The following is a 20,656-nucleotide window of genomic DNA, read 5'->3' on the forward strand; positions in this document are numbered from 1 at the left end:
ATATATATATATATATATATATATATATATATATATATATATACAGATATAAATATATATATACATACATATATATATACATATATATATATATATATATGTGTGTGTGTGTGTGTGTGTGTGTGTGTGTGTGTGTATACATACATACACACACGCACACACACATATGGTATTAGCTTAACGCTTTACCCGAAAGATAGTCTTGACGTTTCGGACACCAGTCTTTTATCAGACGAAAAACAAATCATAGAAGAAGCGAGAAAGAATAATTGTCAGCGAGAGAGAAAATAAAAACACTCGAAGAAGTAGGAGTTAGTTGGAAATGCGGTTCCAAGGATGGGATGGAGTGTAAAATGATGTATGTGTGTGTTTGTCCTGGAATCTATAAGAGGTGGGGGGATGGGGTGGATGTCTTTTCAGTGGGAAGAGATATGCGTAAAAGTGTACATATGAGGAAATATAGTGGTGTGGGTTAGGGAAGATGAGTGGTATTCTTGCGTGTAACCGTTGTGTGCGAAGAAAGCGTGTATGTGAGGAGATGGGAATGGGCACGAGTACGAAGTACAGGGAAGGTAATTGGAATGCGGAGAGAGAGACAGAAGAAGGTTTGAACTATATATATATAGAGAGAGAGAGACGCAGCAGTGGCTGTGTGGTAAAAAGCTAGCTTCCCAACCACATGATTCCGGGTAGAGTCCCACTGCGTGGTACCTTGCTCAAGTGTCTTCTATCATAGCATTGGGCCGACCAGTCTTGTGAGTGGAGTTTGTAGACGGAAACTGAATGAAGCCCACCGTTTATGCATATATATGTGTGTGTGTGTGTGTGTGTGTGTGTGTGTGTGTGTGTGTACGTAATTGTGTGTCTCTGTTTCTGTCCCCCCCACCATCGTTTGACAGCCGATGCTGGTGTTTTTACGCCCCCGTAACTTAGCGGTTCAGCAAAAAAGACCGATAGAATAAGTACTAGGCTTACAAAGAATAAGCCCTGGGTTCGATTATTTCGACTAAAGGTGGTGCTCCAGCATGGCCGCAGTCAAATGACTGAAACATGTAAGGGAATAAAAGAATAAAAAAGAATATATGTATTTAAACACACACACATATACATACACACACACACACACACATATATATATATATATATATATATATATATATATATATATATATATATATATATACATATGTATGTATGTATATATATGACCGAAGGGGGTCTCCGTGTATATATATATATATATATATATATATATATATACGTGGAGACCCCCTTCGGTCATGAATGACCATGGGATTGCACCTAGAAAGTTACCCTCCAAGGCACAAGTCCAGGCAAGGTTGTTTTTGGAAGGCCAGCAGAAGAACAGCTTGCCCGTGAAATTAACGTGAAATTAATGAGCACTCCACAGACATGTGTACCCTTAAGGTAGTTCTCAAGGAGATTCAGAGTGACACAGAGTGTGACAAAGCTGGCCCTTTGAAATACAAGTACTACCCATTTTTACCAGCTAAGTGAACTGTGCTCAAGCACACAACGCATCGCCGGGAATTGAACTCACAATCTAACCACTAAGCCACGCGCTCTCACATATATATATATATATATATATATATATATATATATATATATATATATATATATATAAGTGAAGGTTAGTAAAAAAAATTACACGCACCTTTTTTTTAATCATTATTTATTAAACAAAAGCAAAGCATTATTTGAACAATTACAGCATTTTTCAAAATAGTCTTTGCTTTTCGATGCACTTCTTCCATGGTCCACAAGCTTGCTTATTTTGTCAGAGGAAAGGTTTTCGGCTGGTTGCACAGCTAGTTATGCACCCCTTCCTTTCGCTCCATCGCCGTAGTGGTCGAGTAAGCGTTGACAGAACTCCACACGATTGCACTTATTCGCTTCGGTAAGCCGTCTTTGAACCCATCTAGCATAGACTCTATGGAAGCAAAGCTCGTCGTGGATGATTTCATATGCAGAACTATGATTAGCTTGTAAAAAGCATGCCACCTCATCGATGGTCACTCGTCGGTTCGCTAGAACCATCTCTCGTGCTTTTTGAGTTTTCACTCAGTGGTGGAGGTTGATGGTGGTCTTGTCCCTCTTCCTGCTTCACATTAGTTCGGCAATTTTTAACTTCTCGATCTACTCATACATACTACTACGGAGTAGAACGCTGTCTCCGTATTATACTGAGATCCTGCGAGGAATTCCAGCCTTGACACACCTTCAGACTAAAGGAATCGAATCACTGATCACTATTCTTCCTCGGTGAACAGTGCCAGCGGATTGGCTATGTTTATTTTGTAGTTTGTAACAAGAACGAAAATAGGAGTGATCGAGGTGAAACCTGGGTGTACGTAACTATAAGTGTACCAACTTTTAGCACGCGAGCGCTGAAGTTAGAGCAGCCAACCTAAAGAAATATATATATATATATATGTATGTATGCATGTACATATATACGAGATGTCGGAGCAGATTTCCGCCCCGACATCCGAAACTCGGTATCTTATTATGGCAACAGAATAATTCTCACATATTATATTACAGATAAATTTCTCTATTTACATAATATCGAGGTTTCATTCCTTCTTTTGTTGTCATGCCATTACTTTTAATATGTATACATACATACATATATATATATATATATATATATATATATATATATATATATATATATATATATATATATATATATATATACATATACATATATATATATATATATATACATATACATATATATATATATATATATATATATATACATATATATATATATACATATATATATATACATATACATATATATATATATATATACATATATATATATATATATATACATATTTATATATATATATATATATATATATATATATATACATATATATATATATATATATACATATATATATATATATATATATATATATATATATATATATATATATATATATATATATATATATATATATACATATATATATATATATATATATATATATATATATATACATATATATATATATATATATATATATATATATATATATATATATATATATATATATATATATATATATATATATATATATATATATATATATATATATATATATATATATATATATATATATATATATATATATATATATATATATATATATATATATATATATATATATATATATATATATATATATATATAAGGCAAATAAGAAAATGGAGAAGCTAATCAATCAACAAACATCAGGCTGTAAACATTCATTTGGATTTATTTATTAATTGATTACAATTATATGTATAAGTAATCAAAATAAGCAAATGAAATAAGCAACTAAACAAGTAAATAAATAGATTGAACAAAATATGAAAGATAATTATTAAATATTACAAGAAATTTTCCCATCAACCGTGATGTAGAATGCCTATACTTAAATTTAAAACGACCGAAGAAAATCTAATAACCGCAGTAAATCAAGTATTCAAAAATTAGTCATGAAACATTATGAAAATTGTAATGAAGTTCCTTAGAAGTATCACCTGAGTAATGACTAGGGAAACATGCACAAGGAGATTACTGTTTCAGCGCAACATTTATTTCTTCATTTGAAAGGTTTTCGGCGTATCAACAGAAGTTCATGCATGGCCATGTTAGGAGAAATCTTCAAAGTGACTCTAACTTTGATAACCAAACAGTCTAGCTTGAACTAACAACCGATATTTAAGGCTATAGAGCTTTCAGTTGATAAACACCTTGTGAGATTCTGAGTGCAAATTGATAGTTAGAAACCTGTTGCACGTATATGTGTGTGGGTGTTTCTGTATATGTGTGTATGTATATATGCATGTATAGCAAGTGTGTGCGTGTATACAAAGAGAGAAAACTATCCCGATTCGGTGATTGTAAGAAAGGAAGAACTCGATGTTATTGTACATACACATATATTCAGTCATATCAATGCACACACACAAGTGTGTGTGTGTGTGTTTGTGTGTGTGTATATGTGTGTGTGTATGCTTCTATGTGTGTGCCTGTGAGTGTGGGGGCGTGTAATTCTTAGTTCGATAACAAATTTTGTCTCTTTTGTGCACATTCCACAGGCAATTCTAATTTCTAATTGGCATTGTTGCAGAGATGATTCGCAACAAATTCATTTGTTTCTCTAATAATCTTGCATTTGCAGTGCTTCAGTCTTTTGCAGTCTTTTACAAAACTAAAGCATCACCTGTATAGCGTTTTGCAACAGTTTACTATTGAATTCTTGTATGAAAGTGAAATTAATGAGATGCCTGCACTTTGTCGCCTTTGAAGATTCAATGTCACGAGGAATCCTTTCATATCAAAAAATGAATATCGTCCAGATATGTTTTGCGTCTCAGTATTTCATGATACGTCTGGGCTTGAAAATAATATTTGTCGTTGTTCTTGTTTAGGGCAAAGTCAGCCTTGATCAACTAGTTATTGTAATCAAAGACGTTCAAACCAGAATTATCCAGCGAGCTGGCAGAATCGTTAGCGTGCTGGACGAAATGCTTAATGGTATTTCGCCCGTCGCTACGTTCTGAGTTCAAATTCCGCCAAGGTCGACTTTGTCTTATATCCTTTCGGCGTCAATAAACTAAGTAACAGTAACACACTAGGGTTGATGTAATCGACTATCCTCCTCTACCCCCAAATTTCAGGCCTTGTGCCTATAGTACAAAGGATTATTAATATTATTCAGTAGTCTTATTTGTATCGAGTGCTTTCACTGTATGTGCTGCGGTTTGTTGTGATGCTCTCATTTTTATTGTATTGAAAGTGTTTTACGGAGGATGTGTGCGGTGCTTAGTAGCGCTATTTCTTGTATGTTATATATACTTGTCAGTCCTGGTGATTTTGTTATGTATCTGTCTGAATATTTTTTTATCATATCTAATGCGTCTACTATGATATGAATTGTTTCTGTTTTTAGATTCCACATTCGAGTTACCTCTATTTCCAGGTCTTCGTATTTTGAAAATTTCTCCGTTTCTTTTAGAGAAACATCGCCACCTGTTGGCATTGATACCTCAATTAGAAAACATTTTTTTTCCTTGATGATCTCTGACAACTGTATCCGGCCTATTGGCCTTAATTTCTCTGTCTGTGTGTATTGGCATATCCCAGAGTACGGTTGCTTTCTCATTTCCTGTGACCTTTTCTGGCGTGTATTTATACCATCTTTTTCCTGTTGTTATTCCATAGTGTTGGCACAGCTTCCAGTGTATATAGGTCCCAACTTCGTCATGTCTGTGAATATATTACTTCTTAGCCAGGACTGGGCAGCCAGAGACAATATGATTTATTGTTTCTTGTCCATCTCCACATTTTCTGCAGTTAGTTTTTGTATTTCTTTTCATTACATGTTTTTGGCAATTTCTGGTGGACAAAGCTTTGAGATTGTGCTGCAATTAAAAATCCTTTAGTCTGTGCCATTAGTTGGAATTTTGCTTTGTGTATGTCGTTTTGGCTTAGTTTAATCCAATATTTGCCATCAAGGGGCTTTTATTATTATTATTATTATTATTATTATTAGTAGTAGTAGTAGTAGTAGTAGTAGTAGTAGTAGTAGTAGTAGTAGTAGTAGTAGTAATGCTATATTGATGTTGTTATTCTTTTTCGCATACCATCAAAGTAATGCTGAGGTAGAAATATGCGAAGGTTGACATACCCATCATGACTGCCCGTCTGATAAGGGTAAACCAGGGACATGCATCACAACCATATGTGCACTATATGGTGATCTCATATCAAGATAAATAACGCATGACCTTGCACGTGGGGCCAATTACAATTCAGATCGAGTAGTCCTTCCCGTTCAAAATGCTCCTGAAGATAGGTTATGGTTCAGTGGTTAGAATGTTACGACGTCACTGATACCATGTCATATCGGCCTTTGCCTTTCCTTGGATGACATCGGTGACGTGGAGAGAGAAAGCTGGTATGCATGTGTAACTGTTGGTCTTCCATAAAAAAAACTCTTGCCTGGACTTGATGCAATCCCATAGTCATTCACGACCGAAAGCGGTCTTTACCCTCTTTTCTAGTATTAACTTATAAAGACGTAATTCTTCATTGTGACACCAACACTGTTACACTAATATGCTCGTGAGTAGAGTGAAGCATATCTGTGTAGCTAAGCGGTTTTGGTTCGCAATGGTGAGAAAGTGTCTTATACAATGCAGGGGGGATTAGAGAGACCTTTAATGCACGAACTGGCAGATACTGTCAGCTCCCAAATATACTACCTTTGAAATCATGAACAAAAATACTCTATTGTACCAGTCTGATATTTAAAGGTTCCCAGCTGTTCAACTACTTATCTAAAGAAATCAGAAGTATAACAATAACCGCTGTTAAAAGAATAAAAAATTTTTTATTGTTTTAACAGCGGTTATTTTTATACTTCTGATTAAGCTCCTAACGACTATACTGGACCAGCCTACCATTCAAGAATACATTCAGAGAAGATCAGCTACTACAAACTCGATCATAGATCAAACTCGATCATAAATTTGTTTCCTGAATCTCTTTCACTTGCACTAGACTCGCACACATCCATCATCACTTGTAGCCGCAATCGCTGATTCACAAGCATTCGTAGACTGACTTAGAAATTTCTTTTTAAAAAGCAAGTCTAGAGTCTTTTGCTTAGAAGCTTTTTTATTTCGTTCTCTATAAATTTCTCGGTAATACACAGAAGCATTTTTTATGGTAGTAGAAACTTTTGCACTTCGTTCAAAATTTGGTTGTTTAACCTTTTCATATTTATTATTAAATAAAACTCGTAAAGCCGGGGTTTCGTAAAGCGGGTCCTCTAAAAGTGAGGTATTACTGTATATCTTGTGTGTGTGTGTGTGTGTGTGTGTGTGTGTGTGTGTGTGTGTGTGTGTTGTATTCGTGTCTGTGTTTGTCCTCCACCGCCGCTTGACAACCAGTGATGGTTTGTTTATGTTCCTGTAATATAGCGGTTCGACCTAAGAGAACGATAGAATAAGTACTAGGTTTTAAAAATAAATTTTTTAATTCTGGGTCGATTTGTTCGTCTAAAATCTCTTAAGGCGGTGCACCAGCATGGCCGCAGTCAAATTACTGAAGCAAGTAAAAGAATATATAATATGGAGATATTACATAAATAACTGACCACGACTGTTATTATTCAATTAAGTACTCAATATATATTACAATACTTGATTATATGCATATTTGACTATTCACTCTAGTATTGAATTAACACTTCAAAGTTAGTATTCTAACTCTCCCAGGAGAATAAAATATTGAAACCGGTACTTAATTGTTTTATATAAAAACATTCGAATTAACAGAAAAGTAATCAAAATAAAACAGAAACAAAACAGTAGACCTAACTTATTTATATTTATTGTTTTCTTCTCACCAAATGGGCAATTGGAGCCTAACATAGACTATACATGTAATCCTAATTTTCAAAACTATTTTCAAAAAGGACTTAATATCAACAATTATTCAGTATAAAACAAATGTAAACTGATTATATATTCAATAATTGCTTAATGCTATAGACAGTGATAACGCTTTGAAGAAGTAGATAAATAAATAAATTGATAAATTAAAAAGCATAACTGCAACGAGATATGATATACCGTCAGCAAGTTCTCCAAAACGGTGGCCATGATTTGTGCTCTAAATTATCAAATTGTTATGGCAGTGTTGAAGTGTATACATTTATAAATCAGGATATGTGTATGCCTGTGTGCGTCTGCGTGTGTGTGTGTGTGTGTGTGTGTGTGTATGTGTGTGTTTGCGTGCGTGTGTGTGCGTGTTTGTGCGCGTATGTGTATATAAAATGTGTATATAAAATTACATACCTATCAATATAGATACATATATATATTACAAATACACACTCATATATATATATACACATACAAACACACGCAACACACACGCATACACACGCGCACACACATTCACACACACATACAAACACACATACACACACAGGCATATATATATGTGTGTGTGTGTGTGTGTGTGTGTGTGTGTGTGTGTTACATAAATTCCGTAATTACTATAAAATATAATGCCTGCTTCTAAAAAGAAGATCGAAGGCGTATATCGTGAATTTTCCCATTATAATATCTTTAGAAAGATAAAAGTTATCACAAAAACAACTAACTCTGGCATCGTAATATATATTCAGCCATGTTGGAATACCGTAGGAAGCTTCTGTTCAAATCACATCAAAAACATCATATTATTATTGTAAGTAATAATTAAATAACAATTGTTATAATTGTCAACAACCTAGCATCAAAAGAAGATCTATTCACATATTAATTTTCTAACAGCGTCCTATTAAATTATTAAATTAAGCTTTTCATCAAAGTATCGGCAGAGTGATATTATCATGCTGTTATATTAAAACTTTCGAATTATCGTATGTTGGTTGAGTTACTCATTTTGTACTGTAGAAAGTATGTTCTTAGGCTCTCGTTCTTTGCAGTCATATCTGATAATTTAATATATGTATATATATATATATATATATATATATATATATATATATATATATATATATATATATATATATATATATATATATATATATATATACTTTATTTAAAAGCAGCAGAAATATAACAAAAAACTGTTACTCGGAGTTTCACGTTCCCGTTCATCGGACTGTTTTTATATATACTCCGGTATATATATATATATATATATATATATATATATATATATATATATATATATATATATATATATATATATACATATATATATTTCGTTTTGGGATTTGGTTTGCAAGCTTCTTCATGTGAGTTCGTGTGTTGAAGCATATTCTGTTGTATCTGGGGAGAGTCATTCTCTTTTGGTGCCTTATAATTTAATACACTCACCGGTAAAATTTCCACTTATTTCTTTTTTTATTTTTCTAAAATTTTCGTTGCGTCTTGCAACCTTCTGAATAGTCGTTCGGCACACAATTTCTAAGCATCCAACAATGATGTTCCTACACTATACGGGTTACGCAAAGATCACAAACTCTACATAAGGGGCCCCCAACCAGACCAGTTTGCGGAGCGAATATCTCCAGCAACTATAGTCTGTCCTACTTCCTCTCACAGGTATTACGACCTCTCATAGAGATGTCTCCAGATGTCTGTGTGAGCACGGAAGATCTCCTCAGTAAAATCAGTACTTGCAACGACTTCAACGACCTCACAGGTTGTGTAGTGGGTAGTATGGATGTGATCTCACTCTACCCATCTATGGACATAGATTTTGCTGTGGAGAAATGCATTCAGGTAATCTGTGAGAGTGAAGTGGAGTTCTGTAATGTCAACACGAGGGAACTGGGCCTCCGCGTCAGGACTAAGCTACGACAATGACTATTTAGATGACCATGACTTCAGTAGATTCTGCCCCACCAGGTCACAGAGGGGAAGACCACCCACCATCACTTCAGCAGTGAAGAAAATCACCACAGAGCGCTGGAATGGCTGGACTGCACCTGCCCAAAACCCTGAGAACAACAATCAAGTGCAAGAAATGATTGCACATGCAATACGGGCTAGTATAAAAACCACCTTGAAGAACCACATAGTAAAGTTTAATAAAAAAAAAAAAAAAAAAACTATACATGCAGGTCCAAGGTGCAGCCATCAGTGTCGGTGTAGCTGGAGGTGTGGCCGGCCTTTTTATGACCTGGTGGGACAGAAAACTTAAGCAAATATTAGCAGAACAGTCCACAACTCTTCTACTCTACAGTAGATATGTAGATGACATTAATATCACAGTTAGGACCAACTCTAATAACGGTAATATAGAAACTGAGAGAAACGCAATGGAGAGCATCCAGCAAGTAGCTAACTCCATCCACTATAGTATCAAGGTAACTATAGATTACCCCCCACTAAGCACCCCGTATGTGTATATAAATTGTGTATATAAAATTATATATCTATCAATATAGATACATATATATTACACATACACTCATATATATACCCCAAGACAGATTCATATTTTCTAATAAGACTAATAACCTGTATGAAGTCAATTATTATTTCTATGATCCCAGTACTCAACTGGTGCTCGTTTTATCGACCCCGAAACAATGAAATGTAAAGTCGACCTCGGCGGTATTTGAACTACGAACGTAGAGACAGACGAAATGCTACAAAGCATTTTGCTGGCGTGCTAACGTTTCTGTCAGCTCGCCAACTTATATAGTAAAGGACATTAATACCAGAATTAGAGAGACTCACTAACCTAAACTACAACAAAGAGAAAACAGCAGTACTGTCATAGATTGGTTAAGGTATTTAAAGGGTAAACACAGAGCCAGATTTACACAGTTTGACATTGTATATTTTTATCCCTCAATATCGAGATCCATGCTAGATAAGGCGACTGAGTTCGGAAAAAGATATGTCAATATTGGCCACATAAATTTGAGTAAGGTGTTGCACTTATGATCGTAAGATTGTCGTCTCGATTCCCAGGCCAGGTTGTGCACTTTGTTCTTAAGCAAAACATTTCGTTTTACACTGTTCCAATTCACTCAGCTGTGAATTAGTCACTCAATGACGGACATGTGCTCCGTTCAAGAGCAACGTGGTGACCTCTTTCACTGATAAGCCATAGAAAGCGGGTACCTGGCCCTATGAGTCCTAAGGCGCAAGACAAATATTATTCCGGGTTATATCAACAGGTAACAACTAACTATACTTTATAACAACTAATTATTACGTTATAAACGTTATAATAAAATATTTAAAATAAAGATGATTTCATATAGGTTATCTTTTAATAGTCTCAGTCGTTAGACAACGGTCATACTGGAGCACTGTCTTGAAGAATTCTTAGTCGAATGAATCAACCCCAGTACTTTTTTTAAGTCTGGTACTTATTCTATCGTTCTCTTTTTACCGAACCACTAAGTTGCGTGGACGTAAACACACTAACACCAGTTGTCAAGCAGTGAAGTGGGGGACAAACATAGGCGCAAAGACACACACACACACACACACACACACACACACACACACGCACACACACACATATATATGTATATATATATATATATATATATATATATATATATATATATATATATATATATATATACACGGCGGACGTCTCTCAGTTTCCATGTACTAAATCCACTCATAAAGCTTTGGTATTCCCGAGGTTATATGAAAAAACACTCGCGCCCTTGTTTTTTTTTATGTTTAAAGTCGTGGAGTTGTGTGGTGGACATTTTAGGAAATGTTGCCCAACATTAGCTATCCCTATTGGTTATGATTGCACCATCTTTGATCACCGAGCCTGCTCGATCGTACCAGACTTTAGGCTAAAAACCACAACCAGGACAACTACCATAAATATTTATAAATATGGTTAATATTGATTTCCACAACGGTAGTAATTAGTAAAAAAAAATATGCTTTTATATAATTAGACTTCTGTAAATTCTCTAAAATTATGTTTATGAATTATAACACATGCACACAGAGTAAAACATTCACAGATACACGCGTGCGTTTGTGTGTGTGTGTGCGCGCCTGCGTGTGTGTTTGTGTGTACGTGTGAAAATTCTTTCAAATTTTGGGGAGTCAATTAATCAGAACACATTCTAATCACTCTTAATTAAAATAAGCATCGTTCTTTTTTTTTTTTTTCAGATGATTGTTTTCACTGCATGAACACACTAGTCACACTGATTTCTAATGCTGCTACACTTACTACTAAGGTTGTCTTCACATCATTTTTCCTTGTTCTTACTATTGTTGTTTTGTCAACGCCAATCCTTCTGATTTTAGAGGCATCACGACCGAATAGACATATTATACAGAGTATGAATTTGAGTCTTCTCTACTTTAATCTTCTTCATCCCATCTATGAACCATTTTTACGATGCCTGCTATGATTTCCTGACAACACTAATGTTTATGTGAAAGTACATTGCCATCTCTGTTCACCATATTGTTCTCCATAAAAATATAGAACTGCTGAGATAAGTAAAATATTACCAAAATATCTTAATTAAGAAGGTGCATGGCTCAGTTGTAAGATTGTTAGTTTCACAATTGTGAGTTTGAGTCTCGAACTGGGTAGTGTGTTTTATTCTTGAGCAAGACACTTTTATTTCACGTTGTTCCTAGGAGGGTAACTTTCTAGGTACAATCCTAAGGTCATTCATGACCGAATGGGTCTTTTCCCCTTTTATTTCAGTCAAGGATGGTAAATCGATTTCTTTGAATTTTAGTCAGAAAATGTGTCCTGTCTATTGAGAGCAAGGAAATAATGAATGTTAAGTATGATTTTCAAAAGGATATTATTGATATAAGAAATTGAAATAGATATAATCAAGAATTGAAACCGCCTTGCTGCGAACTTAACTCCTACTCCATGCGCCTGGTTAGCAAATTATTAATTGTCGTACATTAATGGCTGGTTGTTTAGAATAACTTGTACTTCATCCTGCAAAGCAGAATTGTTTCTTCTTTACATGACTTCCTAGTAGCAGATTTCGTAGCGTAAAAACAAATGTTTGCCTGAATATGAAGAGAAGATACTGTGAGAGGCGCCAACATTCTTTAGATGCACAAAAATAAAAGATTTATCTATCTGTGTATTCATTTAGATAGATAGCTAACCTCTCAAACAGTTTTAATTAATTTATTATGAGCTGTCATTAAGATACGTGCTTTACATTGCATCAAGTTAACGAAATGAAATAAATTTTGATTTTTAGCAAAACATACAATCAAATGACTGGCGACAAGCATAATTACAGTAAAATTAATTCTATTTCGAATTAGGAATCTATATTTGTACAAACATAAGCGCTCTTGCTACTACAAAACTGTGTGAGGAAATTGTGGCTTTTTGGAATTAAGCAAAGTTTCAAAAATGCCTTATATAAGGATTCATTGTAGGAGAAATTTATTAAATTAATGACCCCAGAAAATCCCCAAATCTTTGCCTGAATATTTTCAATAAATTTGTGTGATTATGAGGTGAATATTTCCTTGCGTGTGTTTTTACATTGTGGATTTACATTTTATTAATATTTTTCATATTGAACATTAATATTGTTATATTTTGCAATAATCATATTTCAGCCTATATATACTCTCATCAGTTGTGACTTGTTTTTAGTTATATTTCCTTGAAATTTCCGTCACACCTTCTCTATCACAGGACGTTTTGGGAAAATGTACCAAAACTCAAGATTGATTCACCAAAATCATTTGAAAGTCTAAACCCACTGAGAAGGTAGCAGGAAAGTGTGGCAAAAATTCTGGGAAAATATTTCTAAAAACAGGCGTTGAGTGTGTTTATACGTTTTAATGTATCGCTTTCAAAATATAACAATACTGATTTAAGCAGACGGTTTCAGATCAAAAGTTTGGCAAAAAGAAATATCTTTTAATTCACACATGACCACAAATTCACAGAAGAATCACACAGTTGATGGAATTAACAATTTACGACTGGAAGTTACTTAACTGACTCGCGGATGAATATGAGCGTGAAACGTAATCATACAATCGTATATGCTTACATATACTGCTCTCTAATTTTCAATCAAACCAACTATTTACCTAACGGAGATTGAATCTATTGACCTGTAGTTATCAAACTTTTTCCTACAATGTAACTCTTTTATTGAAATGGATTTTCCAAAGACGAGGACTTTAAAATTCTAAATCTTTAAAATTTCCCCCAATTTAATTTACTTAACAAATTCGTTTTCTTAGTTTTATCTCTCGATTGAGAGATATCTATAATTGAATATAGTTTACATTGCAGCTTTAAACTTTTTTAACACAGTTGCTCTTTGTGAACCCCAGGGATACCAGCCTGGGAATTCTGCTGTAGTCCTAAATATGTAAAACCAAATGGTGGCCAGAAATACAATATTACTCATCTCGGTCCTGTTCAATGTGGACTTAACGAGAACTAAAACATTAAAAGAAACATAAACCGTATTACACACACTGAATTCTTTCCTGATATTTATACAATATTCAAACTACATTCGTCAATATTTCCTATCACACTAACAGTAACATTAGTTCGTTAAGCCATACTTTCGTATGACTAACTTAATGCTTTCCTGGCACACTTAAAAACATTCCCTCTTCCTTACTCACTTTTTCACTTTTACTCTGTCGCTATATCTCTCATTCTTTACATCTCTCTTGCATACATTTTCGTTTACTATTCATCTGCTTATCTACCGAACTCCTCCCCACCTATTCATCTATTTGTCTATCTTGAAATCAATATTGATCGAATTCGTACACAATTTTATGTCTGCTTATTAATTCATCTGCCGATTTGTGCATAAGAGTTTGTGCGTGTGTGCGTGTGTGTGTGTGTATATATATATATATGTGTGTGCGCGCGCCTGAGTATGTGTTTGTGTGTGGAGGGTATGTATTTGTGTTACTATGCATGTGATCAGCTATATGTATGTGTATGTGCGTGTGTGTGTGTATGCATGTGTGTATGTGTATGTGTGTGTGCATGCATATATGTAAGGAGAACTATATAAGTGTGCATTGGTTTAAGACATTATCTGGCTAAGTGTACACGTGATTCTATAAGATGAGTTTAAATTATCGCCATGTTTATTTCAAATATAAATGGAAAAGTGTACGTTCACAAGAAATAACCAAAGTTAGTTTCGGTAACACGCATAAAGACATACACATGTATGTATGTATGATTTACAACATACAAACACACAGACATACACACACACACACACACACACACACACACTCACACACACACATATATACATTTATTTATCTATTTATGCCCATACATTCGGAAGCAAATACATACATACATGCATACATGCATACATACATACATACATACATACATACATACATACATACATACATACATACATATACAACCTCAAACATTCACACATACACACACTATTGAAATACTTTAATCTGAAAACCAAACATTTCCAAACATCAGCTACGTATTTATACTATGTCCTAGTCGATACAAGTCAACAGAAAGCAAGTTCTATAACGTGATGCCCCAATATATTTTCAGATTTCCTTTCAAACACACATACATAACGATACACATAAATACATATTTCAAGTTATGAATAATGCACCTATATATACATACATACATATATGCTACATATATAGATAGATACACACGGGACTTCTTTTCATACGGAACTATTTGTGACGCACATGGAATGGATTTCTTTGGGGTGAGATGCCTGAACTCACTGGCCGATGAATTCGTAAGTGCCTTTCTTATCGTTGATTTTTGGTGTCGCATGGCCAAAAATTACCGTGAATTTTTTTAGAGACACTTTCAAATTTATCAGAATATTTGGACTGAAGATTGGAATAGTGAAATTTTCATTCGCTTAACCATGAAACGATTCGTATCCAATTAACTAAGGACTTGTTTTGTTTACGCTTTTCCCTCCGGTTTTTTGTTCTATGTGTGCCATAAATATCGCCATCCGTTTAGAGAAAAATTTGTAGTTTAGAATCAGTAGTTCTTTGACTGCTATTTCTAAATTTTCAGTATGTTGGAGAAGCAACTCAAAGCTAATCCCTGTATATTTATGATTATATAGATAGATAGATAGGTACATAGATATATAGATAGATAGATATATTATATTATATATTATATATGCATGCATATTTAATATATATATGATATGTACACTCATAGATTAAAAACATTAAAACACTGAGAAGGCATTGAATTTGTCTCTGTAAATGATGAAAAGTATTTTTACAAAGAAAGTTTAGAAGATCGAAGATCTTCCTGTCCCCGGACTCGTCATTTGTATATACATACATACATGTGTGTGTGCGTGCCAGCGTGTGTGTGTACATGGAGCCGGAATTGCAAGGATAATCTGGATCTCGACTGAAGAGAGAAAACTCCGAGTGTCGTGGTTCCCAACATTTTCATAGTAGTTTTTTTTATTTAAATGAGATTTTATTTAAATGAGTTTTCCCACATACTATTTTAAATTTGCTTATCTTTATATATATATAAGTGTTATCACTTATAATAATAATAATGATAATAATAATAATTATTATTATTATTATTATTTTATGTTTGACTTTTGTTTTGCATTTGTACAAGTTGGATCCAAGTCTCACCCAGAGACCTGAAGAGACAACAAGCTAGAAGTTCATGTAGGTGTTATGCCTAGGGTACCATATATTTGGATTTGTACAGTTTTGTTCAAGTGAATGTTTAAGAAACCATAAGAAAATTATGTGTTTGCTTTATATTATTATTATTATTATTATTATTATTATTATTATTATTATTATCGTTATTATTATTGAGTGAGAGAGCAGTGCATGCCATCAAAGTGACACTGGGGTAAAATATACGAAGCCCAATATACCCATCATGACTACCTGTCTGGTAAGGGTACACCAGGCACATGCATCACAACCATATGTGCGCGACACGGTGATTTCATATCAAGATAAACAGCGCATGATCTTGCAGGTGGGGCCCTGTTAGAATTTTCTTCAGGTCGAGTAGCCTATCCTGCTCAAAAGGTCCCATGTTTCCAAAGGTGAATTATTCAAATACCAAAGAATTCCTCTCAACACATGGCTATGATGCTCCCCCACTACTTCTGCTCATGATCAGAGATGCACATATCGTCAGCCACCAAGGGACATGCACAACTAGTTGAGGTCAAACAACTGACAAGCAAATCTGTGGTATTAAGCAGAATATTTGCTATAGCCCATCATTTATACCAAGACAAAACAATGTACATGATAACACTTTCAATCAATTATTATTATCATTATTATTATTATTATTATTATTTAGATAGATAGATAGATAGATAGATAGATAGATAGATAGATAGATAGATAGATAGATAGACTATAACAAACAAACATGTAAGCACACAACATATATATATATGAAATTTTGAATTTAGTTCACGGTCTCCCAGTACTACCTTTGCAGACCATCAGGGTTCCGTGGATCTCAGGCTGGGAACCACTGTAACACTATAATATAGTGTAACACTAAATATTATGAATCTTTTAGAATTTAATTGCACGTTGTTTTCCTCACTCCCTAATTATATTTTAGTGGGATCTAATGAGATATCTTTTGCGTCCTCGAGAATCTTGGATACTTAGTAGAGCTAGTGAGAATACCATTATTCTTGTTGTTAATGTTCTTGTGGATTTGTTAATGTAGTTGACGCTACTGGTGTAACAGTATTGTATGTACTAAGAAAATTTTTTGTGTATTATTACAGGGAATGTCTTGGCCTTCGAAATCATTATTTATTGTAATAAACAGCAAGAGATGGCGAAATGTAAAGATGGCTCCAAATATGATTTAAGAAAAAACGTTTTATACACGTATAGAATACATGCCAAAATATAATGAGGAAATGAGGCTAAAGAAAGTAGCATGAAATTTGGTGGGGAAAAACCCAGGATGATAGGAAGAATTAATGAATGAAAAAAGTGTAAGGTGGATGTCAGACAGATGGACAGGCAGAAAGGCAGAGAGATAGACATGCAGGTAGAGAGATTGACAGAGAGAGAGAGGGGCAGACGGACAAGTAGACAGACAGACAAACAGGTAGGTTGGTAGGTAGGTAGGTAGGTAGGTAGGTAGGTAGGTAGGTAGTTGTGTAGGTAGGTGAGTAAAACGATAGACAGGGTAAGAGAGACTGAGAGAAAGAGGGTCAAGATAAAGCAAAACACTAAAGAATGAAGCAGAGAATTGAAGAAAAAAGAATGAAATGACGGAAAAAGAAAGAAAGAAAGAAAGAAAGAAAGAAAGAAAGAAAGAAAGAAAGAAAGAAAGAAAGACAGACAGAAAGAAAGAAAGAAAGTAAGAAAAGTAAGAAAGAAATAGAAAAGAAAGAAAGAAAAGAAAGAAAGAAAGAAAGAAAGAAAGAAAGAAAGAGAAAAGAAAGAGAAAAGAAAGAAAGAAAGAAAGAAAGAAAGAAAGAAAGAAAGAAAGAAAGAAAGAAAGAAAGAAATAGAAAAGAAAGAAATGGAAGAAAGAAATAGAAAAGAAAGAAAGAAAGAAAGAAAGGAATATCAGTGGGATAGTCATGATAATATTTGAAATAAAAACGTAGGTTTTGAGAAAATAGATTGGTGATTAGAAGGTTTAAGTAGAAAATAAAGCAATTTGCATCACTTGCTATTTGATTAGGTATCTGGTCCAAATTATATTGTATTCACAGGAGCGTATGTTTGTACACCCAAACACACGTACAACGGAGATACGTACATACGCGTGCACACATATACACACACATTTATATTTTTGAAAAGGTTATATTCCTCTCACCTTTTCTTTTACTTGAAATCGCGCACCTGCTCCAACTTCGTTACTTACACGCCCGCAAAACACTCACACACACACACACACACACACACACACACACAAACACACACACACAGACATGACGATTATAAAGACGCACCAACATCCTTCACCTCGTCTAACCCACGCCCTGAACCCTCCGTACTTGCAAACCACTACGCACTAATACATACCATAATACCATACACACACACAAAAAAAAATACACACTCATTAAAGGTATTTATCAAAAAAGACAACGGATACACTCCTGCAAATGCACACACAATCACATTTTTCTTCCATAGAACCTCTTTCACATTTAGCCAATAACACTTCCCCCACGCCTTTTAATTTTTCCACCTTTTTTCTCACTACTTTTCCTTTTTCATACTTTTTTTACTTTTCTTTTATATTTTCTCTTAATGAAGGACTAGCGTTCCGAAACGTTCAGACATTCTTCTCAAGTCGTTAAACTAATGTAATACTTGGTAACACTTGTCACTTCTCATTTGTCTTTATTTTCTTTATGTTTTAGTTCAAACGCTTTACGGCGTTACCCTAGCAAGACTGCACTCTAATGACAGAAGCAAGTAAAAGATAAAAGATACATCGTCATCATTGTCGTCATCGTTATCTCAGAGAACTGTATCTCCTGTTCAACAATACCAATTTTTTCCTGTTGAAGGCAATATCAACAGGAAGGAATATGAATATCATGAATTTACTGAAGGTGGATTTTAACTTGCCAACTAGTGACCATTACACTGTAGTTGAAGTGGAATAAGATTTCAGCGTATTGTCACTGATTCGCTCGTAGTCTGGGTGGGGTTGCCTTCTTCCACTACTTCTAACAATTTTTTGATCAACGATTTTTGTTGAATTCATCAGCTTGTACCGCAGCGAGATTTAGAGGGTGAAGTTACTCGGTTGTGTTTAATCTAAGTTCTTTCTTCATTCTGATTGTAGTAGTTGAACCTAATAGGAGTACTCGTCTAAGGGCGGTTTCGCTCTCAGAGCCATTGAACCACCTAAGCTTCTGATGATCTTAACATACACATACTTGCATATACTCTATATGCTATTACTTAAAACTCTATCTATATCACGTTTCACTGCTAAAATCAAGTGATATCTCTCGAAATTTCTACGATTCTTATGTAAGTGTGCATACGCGTGTGGATATCCGTATAAATAACTTTTATCACTACCACCACCACCACCATCATCATTATCTTCATCATTATCTTCATCATCATCGTCACTATCATATATATACACACACACTCGAACACATACACACACACACACACACACACACACACACACACACACACACACACAAACACACATATATAATACACGTCTTTGTGTGAAGCCGTGCGCATATGTACATTTGTGATAATTGAGCTGTGTGTGTGCGTGTGTGTTTATGTATGCTTGTGCGTGTGTGTTTATGTATGCATGTGCGTGTGTGCGTGTGTGTGTGTGTGTGTGTGTGTGTGTGTGTGTGTGTACGCGCTAGCACACGCCATTTTGTAGATACTCTTGTTAGTAATGAAATAAGCAAAATGATCAGAAGCAACAGCTGGTGCCAAGGTGTCTAGAATATTAGATTACTGTCATTGTGTATTTCGAACAACCGTTCTGCGAAATCGCGCCTGTTCGTTCAGTCGACTACCTACGTGCCGCAGATGATGGGACACGACAGAATAGCAATCACTGGCTGAGACGTTAAAAGTTCGTATCTAGCCATCGACTGTCCTCACGCAGCAGATACTACTAGAAGTAAATATTCTCCAGTCAGTAGATGATAAACGTGATTCTGTCAGTCGTACGAATACACACAGTCATTGCTCATAACAAGGAAACATGATCTTCGACAATATGTAATTAAAAGACTTGGAGTTTCACTTTTACTTGTAATGATTCTTCTTGACAATAACACATGCATAACCTTGCTTTAGATATACCCCTAAAAATTAGCTTTTTCCTTCTTATTTTTCGGGGAGAGAAAATATTTTACTCCCTAACGACCATGTTCACCTTTTCTTCTAAATGGTTAGTTGAAACTCCCCGCAATGGGACCCATGTATAATTGCAATGGGATGTTTGTATAATTAAATGTTTTCATCATCATCAATGGTTTCATACATCATCGTCGTCGTTGTCATCATCGTCGCCGTCATCATCATCATCATCATCGTCGTCGTCGTCATCTTT

The 20,656-nt window shown here is 34.6% G+C and overlaps 1 protein-coding gene and 1 long non-coding RNA gene across 5 annotated transcripts in view; one reads left to right on the forward strand and one right to left on the reverse strand.

The window, feature by feature from the left end:
- LOC106874234 (5'-nucleotidase) overlaps nucleotides 1–20,656 on the reverse strand; it is a 380,910-nt gene that overhangs the window by 145,393 nt on the left and 214,861 nt on the right. The gene's annotated exons all lie outside the window — the stretch shown is intronic.
- Nucleotides 19,568–20,656, forward strand: part of LOC149137623 (uncharacterized) — a 5,084-nt gene continuing 3,995 nt past the window's right edge. The window contains exon 1 of the long non-coding RNA XR_016242249.1: nucleotides 19,568–20,656. This exon is cut by the window's right edge and continues 1,324 nt beyond it. This is a non-coding gene — a long non-coding RNA (uncharacterized LOC149137623).

This window comes from Octopus bimaculoides, chromosome 1 (genome assembly GCF_046866305.1).
Source record: "Octopus bimaculoides isolate indiv1 chromosome 1, ASM4686630v1, whole genome shotgun sequence".
Lineage (NCBI taxonomy): Eukaryota > Metazoa > Mollusca > Cephalopoda > Octopoda > Octopodidae > Octopus > Octopus bimaculoides.